This window comes from Panulirus ornatus, chromosome 2 (genome assembly GCF_036320965.1).
Source record: "Panulirus ornatus isolate Po-2019 chromosome 2, ASM3632096v1, whole genome shotgun sequence".
NCBI classification, from domain to species: domain Eukaryota; kingdom Metazoa; phylum Arthropoda; class Malacostraca; order Decapoda; family Palinuridae; genus Panulirus; species Panulirus ornatus.
Genome location: NC_092225.1, coordinates 73,894,087 through 73,901,095, shown reverse-complemented (window position 1 = coordinate 73,901,095; position 7,009 = coordinate 73,894,087). Strand labels below are relative to the sequence as shown.

General features: G+C 38.5%; 1 protein-coding gene across 3 annotated transcripts in view; it reads right to left on the bottom strand.

The window, feature by feature from the left end:
- LOC139757219 (ATP-dependent RNA helicase DHX30-like) overlaps positions 1–5,756 on the bottom strand; it is a 203,034-nt gene extending 197,278 nt beyond the window's left edge. For all 3 annotated transcript variants that reach the window (XM_071677402.1, XM_071677435.1, XM_071677454.1), the window contains exon 1: positions 5,597–5,756. The gene's annotated coding sequence lies outside the window, so the exon portion shown is untranslated. The remainder of the gene's footprint in view (positions 1–5,596) is intronic.
- Between the last annotated feature and the right edge of the window lie 1,253 nt (positions 5,757–7,009).

Genomic DNA, 7,009 nt, shown 5'->3' with positions numbered 1-7,009 from the left:
TGGTCTTTTATTGGAGGAGAAGCAGGGCAGCTTGGTCTTAACCAGCTGTAGATGTAGAGAAGATCCTCCAAGACCAATAAAAGCCATATGTAAGGTGTTACAATCCCACCTTTTTATTATAAAACATGATTTTATTTTAATGGATTATTGCAACAAAATGAAATGTATGTTTATGTACTTTTGTAGTTGTGTCTGGTTTATAAATTGATAACTGAATTATAATGTAAAGCAGGCCAGAAATTTTTATGAAAGATTTTGTCTTGCAGGATAAGTGAGTGTTGAATTCTCACTCATGCTGTAAGACATTTTACTTGCCTTTTCCTTATATAGCTAATGAAAATTTTCCTTAATCTTGTCACTGAAACAGTGAAAACAAACAGTAAATAGAAAAGAACAGTCATTTTATTACAATCATCAGACTGTTCAACAGAGTTCTTACACATATTGGGCTATGTTCCTGAGCAGAAGAGGGTGTTGAAATGGTTTGGACATGGAGAGAATGAATGAGATTGACAAAGAGGATATATGTGTCAGAAAAGTGGGACACCAAATTGGAGGTGGGAGGATGGAGTGAAAAAGATTTTCAGCGATCGGGGCCTGAACATACAGGAGGGTGAAAGACATGCAAGGAATGGAGTTAATTGGAATGATGTGGTATACCGGGGTGGGCGTGCTGTCAATGAATTGAACCAGGGCATGTGAAGCGTCTAGGGTAAACCATGGAAAGGTCTGTGGGGCCTGGATGTGAAAAAGGAGATGTGGTTTCAATGCATTACACATGACAGCTAGAGACTGAGTGAACGAATGTGGCCATTTTTTTGTCTGTTCCTGCCACTGCCTTGCTGGAGGGGGGGGGGGGGTGCTATTTTGTGTGTGGCGGAGTGGCGATGGGAATGGATTTATCATGTTTCAATTCTGTAACAAAAAGTTTTTTAGCTTACAGAATACCCTGAACTATTACCTGGAAGGACACTGGCACCCTTTAGCACCCAATATACATCCCCTTTCCCTAGAAGAGGGCTCCAAAATGACCCTCTGAGTTTATTATCTCTTAACGCATGATCACCATATACACCCATATCGTACCCGCCGCAGTACAATCAAACTTTGCCCTGTTGAACTTCAGCCCAACATAACAGGGCTGCTGTAACAGTCTCAATTTAGCCTCCATGACACAAACACACATACTCCACCTTTCCTGCAACTCTGATTGCACATTCTTTCCAAAAATACTCATCCAGTTTTGCCAACTATGCCAAAACATTAATCCCATCAATACAGGCAATCCCCCCTCCCCCTCCTCCATTCCCAATGTCTTTCACAAATAACTCACAGGCCTAGATCACTTTTCCTTCCACTTTTAAGTCCACATTAACATATTCCACACATGGAATCTCAGTCCACCTTTGCATTCGTAATTGCGCATCCACTCCGTGCATTACCACCTGACAAAGCATAAACCACCCCTTATACAGCCACTGACAAAAGTCTTCAAAGTCCATTGGAGGGCTTACGGCTCATATTTGAATCATGATCTTATCGGAACCACTGTGAATCTTGAACCTTTGATTCATCATGAGGGAACCACGGTGACTGTGTCTGGAAACAGAGCTCGTCTGGTGAGGCTGGAGGTGATGGCTATGGACTTACCATTGCTACATCACACAACCCAGCTGCATGCCATGTGCTGTGGAGCTCCTGTGCAAGATGCGCCCTTGACTGTCCTCAATATTAGGCGAGTTAAACTTCTGTTAATGGTTTTTTTGATGTTTGTATGGCATCAAAACCTAGTGGGTACGTCACAACTGAACGATCCTGGGAACTCGGTATAGTTTCTGTCATCTTTCAATGATTTAATCTAGTATTTTGTCCGCTTCACCCTGGTTTTAATGTATTCCGGGTGGGTTTAGTTAGTTATGTTTGATTAGGTGGGTGTGTACATTCGAGTTACTGAAACCATGCAGATGTTACAGCCGTCCCGAGGTCTTTGTCACATGCTAAGACCAGTAGTGAAGTCTCATTTACATGTTCTGCTATACTGAAGTGAATTCTGTCAAGACTCAGAAAATGTTGCACTGAAATTCATGGGTAAGATTCTTCAAACTGTAAGGTGGCCACATATTCATATATAAAATCAAAATTGGAATAGGCAACTTAAAATCAAACTTTACCAAAGTCCAATTTTTATGTATGGATTTTTCAATGATTATAAACGTAACACTCGTGAAATAACATGGCGGAGGTATGCGGCTTACTGAATGCCTTTGTCGTTCTCAGAAAACATGCATCTACAACCTCAAAGGCAAGAATATTGCTGATATAAATCCTCATAGGTGATAATATTGCTGAAATAAATCCTCATAGGTAAGACTATTGCTGAGATAAATCCTGGTGAGAATATCGCTGAGAGAATCTCAAGTGAGACTTTTTGAGCTAAGTATAAACTCTGAGCTTACTGTCAAGTTTCAAAAAATAGTGACATTCGTAGATATTTACTATTGTAGTTAACTCGTGTGTTCCCTAATGACTTAAGTCACGCAATATTTAACTGATAGGAAATTCTGCTCTCCTCGAGTGTGGCATAACTCCATACTATACGACATGGTGGACGGTGACATACTGGATGTGGGGGGAAATGGCGCCTATGGCAAGCACTGAAATTGCGCTCCCGGCTTGATTAAAAATGTACTTACAGTGGATGTATATAAAAATATATACAGTGTAATTATAAGCTGCTGAAGAGTTAGGTCAAACTTAAATTCATGTAAACTCAAAGACAAAGTTAAAGACTTAATTGATCAAAATTGTAATAAGCGGTAATGCAACTGATAGTAGCAAAATACTATAGTTGAAAAGCAGGCGAGTTTCATTTTCATCTCACGAAACCATACCGTTAGAAATGTCAATCGGGTAGCATATGTCAAAAAAACAAACCTGTTGAGTGGCGCCCAGGGTACCTGTCACCTGCCATACCCTATATACGCTACTGTAAATATTACCTTCAATTTCCGGTATTTTTGAGAAAATAAGATTTCCTTTAAAAACTTATTATACGAAGTATTTTTCATGCTGAATACAAATCTGGTGTTAAAATAACATTCAGCTCTCTTAATGACACCGAATTAAGCTGTTAAATGAAGTCAATTTTAAAATATTTTTTGTTCCTTTGCATTGTATTTACTGAGTATATATCGGTAACTGAGAGCATTAGGTTATATTTTCCATGATTAATTCAAATAAATTAGTATTTCTATATCTGATCTTCCAATTTTGAAACCAAAAGTTTTTTCAGCTAAAAAATACCTTAAATTTTTTACATTTTTCTCAGACTGGATTGCCTTTAAAAATTTATTATGAATTATTTTTCATGCCGAATATAGCGTTGGAATATCTTTTAACATCTTAATGACACTTAATTAAGCTGTTATATAAAGTTAACTTTAAAATATTTTCCGATCCTTTGCATTTCCTAGGTGTATATCTTTAATTGAGAGCATTATGATGTATTAACCATGATTATTTCTAGTATAGAAGTGTTTGATTATCTTGTCTTTCAATTTTTCTCAGAAAAACATATTTCCTTTAAAAACTCTATTTAAGAAGTATTTTTCATGCTGAAAACAAATCTGGTGTTAAAATAACATTTAATCATCTTAATGACAATTAATGTTAAATGAAGCGCCTATGGAAAGCACTAAAATTGCGCCCCGGCGATTAAAAAATGTACTTACGTGGATGTATTTTAAAAATATATCTTGTAAAAAATAAACTTTTGAAGAGTTGGGCCAAACGTAAATTTATAAAAACTCAAAGACAAAAAATTTTTTGGGATAAAAAAAGTGACAAGAAGCGGGTAAGGGCAACTGATAGTAACAAAATATTACTATAGTTGAAAAGTAAGCGAGTTTCTTTTCTATCTCACAAAACCAGACCGTTCAAAATGTCACTCGGGTAGCATATAGTAAAACACAAACCTGTTCGAGTGGCGCCCAGGGAACCTGTCATCCCTGCCATACTAAATACGCCACTGAGTATAGCATGCACAGTAGTAAACTAACTAAAAAAAAAGTTTCTAGCTCAAGCTGCCGAGTTTCTCTGTCTTAATTCAACCCCAAACAACTATTTCATCATATAACACTCGCAAGGAGAGGGATGCAGGGTTCCGTGGATATTAAATAGGCTTGAAACAACCCAATATCTAGAAATAAATTAGTTTTAACCATCAATCAAGTATGGTAATTCTGAACACGATTAACCCCGTCCGTCCGTAGCCGCCACCCTCACCAGAATTACTGTGTTACGAGAACAAGTTACCGAGTCACCTATGTTCACGCACTATGAACAATAAGCCTGTATTCAAGAACCATAAACGACCGGTCGACTTTGAGAAGACGACGAAGCTTCGCATTCGTCGTATTTAAGAATGTGTGTAATGCGACGCAGGTCGACGCTGATTGGCTGACTGGTAAGACTATACGATGAATTACTGGAAAGTGGCAGAGGTAATATTCTGCAACTTTTAAATATTATTTCTTAAATGATTATATATGTATTAAACGCATTCGAAAACATTATCTCATGCTAAAGAGATGGGAAATCGAATATAAGTTACGGGAAAATACTTGTTCGAGACTAGTGCGAGTCTTACATTTACTTGAGAATATTGTCTTGGACAAAATATAAACATTGCGAAGGTCACCTTTGCAACGTCCTAATAAGTGATCGCGTCGTCATACCAACCAGCCAATCAGCGTCGACCTGCCTCGCATTACCACGCTGACGATGTGAAGCTTCGTCGCCCTCGCAAAGTCGACCACCCGTCGTATGGTTCTAGATTATAGGCCTGAAATTCCTAGCAGTTCCGACGCCATCATGATTCGAACTCGAGAGAGCCGTGAGCTCGCCAATGGACCTTAAGCCTTTTTGTCAGAGACTGGACTCCAGAAGTAGGGAATCTCATCCACTGGTACATCCTGCACCAACATATTAATCCTGTGGTTTGTTTTTTTTTCTCCTAACAACTTTACGTTTCCATCCAATGACCCATAATTCCCCCTCTCCCCCCGAACCCACAGTGACATTCTGTAAACTCCGATGAGTCTCTGACCATGTTTCTGCCCCGATGACTGACCCACATACCTCAGGGTGGATCGTTTCCCTTACCTACCGCCTTGACACCCGACCTGGGAACCTTCTACACTGGAATACAGAGTTCATACTGCAAGAGACCAGTGGGTCCTCTCTAGGATAATAACCCAAGTGGGTAGAATTACCGTTTCGGACGTCTACCAGTATGGAAATTAAATCATATCTATTCAATGATTTTTAATGTGTTTTGGACGATTCTGACCATGTCTACAGCAAATCACCTATTGAGATATCACCCCCCTCCCTCTTTCTCCAACGATAATGGGGACATCCAGTGGGAACTGGGGTTATGGGAAGTGACAAAAAAGTAATGATTTCAGATAGAAATGAAGGCCTGAGTCGTTTATAAAACATCAAAAACCGTATGAAAACAACTCCAACCACATCAAACCTGACCTAACCATGGCCCCTCGTCACCTAACGTTAACTCATGCACAGATGTATTTACCTTAAACGACTCCGAGTTGGGGTCAGCACGATCCTTCTCCTCGCCATCCACAAGTCGAACTAGTCGATGTTTCTCCGACGGCAAAGAGCAAAGCTTGCTAGTGTAGTATGTGATTTAATGGGCGAATCCAGGAGAACGAGACACCACACTCATACTCGTAACTCAGGCGCTCTATTTCTAACGTTTTCGTACGACCAGCCTAATACATTATGATTATACAGGCCTAAACATATTATAACTGGTAAGAATAACATAACTAATGATATATATATATATATATATATATATATATATATATATATATATATATATATATATATATATATTATCCCTGGGGATAGGGGAGAAAGAATACTTCCCACGTATTCCCTGCGTGTCGTAGAAGGCGACTAAAAGGGAAGGGAGCGGGGGGCTGGAAATCCTCCCCTCTCATTTTTTTTTCTTTTTTTCCAAAAGAAGGAACAGAGAAGGGGGCCATGTGAGGATATTCCCTCAAAGGCCCAGTCCTCTGTTCTTAACGCTACCTCGCTAATGCGGGAAATGGCGAATAGTATGAATATATATATATATATATATATATATATATATATATATATATATATATATATATATATATATATATATATATATATCGTGTGTGGGCGTTTATATATATACATGTGTATTATGGCATCTCATCCGACTAGCTGGATTTCACCTTGTATTTCATCAGGTGAAGGACAATTAATTGAAACTACTAAATATTAGTTATTGTTTGAGTGAAGAATATAGCCTTGATTACCAAGCAAAATAGTTCGCATTATAAACACTGAAATATTGGGAAACGAAGCATTATGACAAAATTTTCGCTCAGAGAGAGAGAGAGAGAGAGAGAGAGAGAGAGAGAGAGAGAGAGAGAAAGGGGCAATGATGCCAGTTTTTAATATCTGTGATGATTACACGTCATGATGATCCTTCTCTGAATAACATATCTTCTGGAAATGGGACTCTAGGGTTGTGAAAAACAAAAATAACTTATTACGGCTCGCCTTTGACGTACGGGAAAACTTGAGAGGCAAATATAATTGAAAATCTTGCGGCTACACTAGATATTAGTTGTATGCCGCATCTTTTTTATTATTCCTAATGCTTGGCGTAAGTGTAATAATAATAATAATAATAATAATAATAATAATAATAATGATAATAATAATACAATGAATTAATTTCCAGAGAAAATTAGAAAGTCTAAGAGTGGGCGACACGCGATATGGGCAGTTGGAACAAAGGGCGGCTGTTTTGGGAGAGAGCGGGGTGAAGTACAGACAAAATCAATGTTTTACAGATAAGCTTCAACAGTTGTTGCAAACAGATGGGTATTTAACAATTCTCAAGGTCGCGGTGGTTGGGTGGAGGGGGAACGGAGTGGTGGGG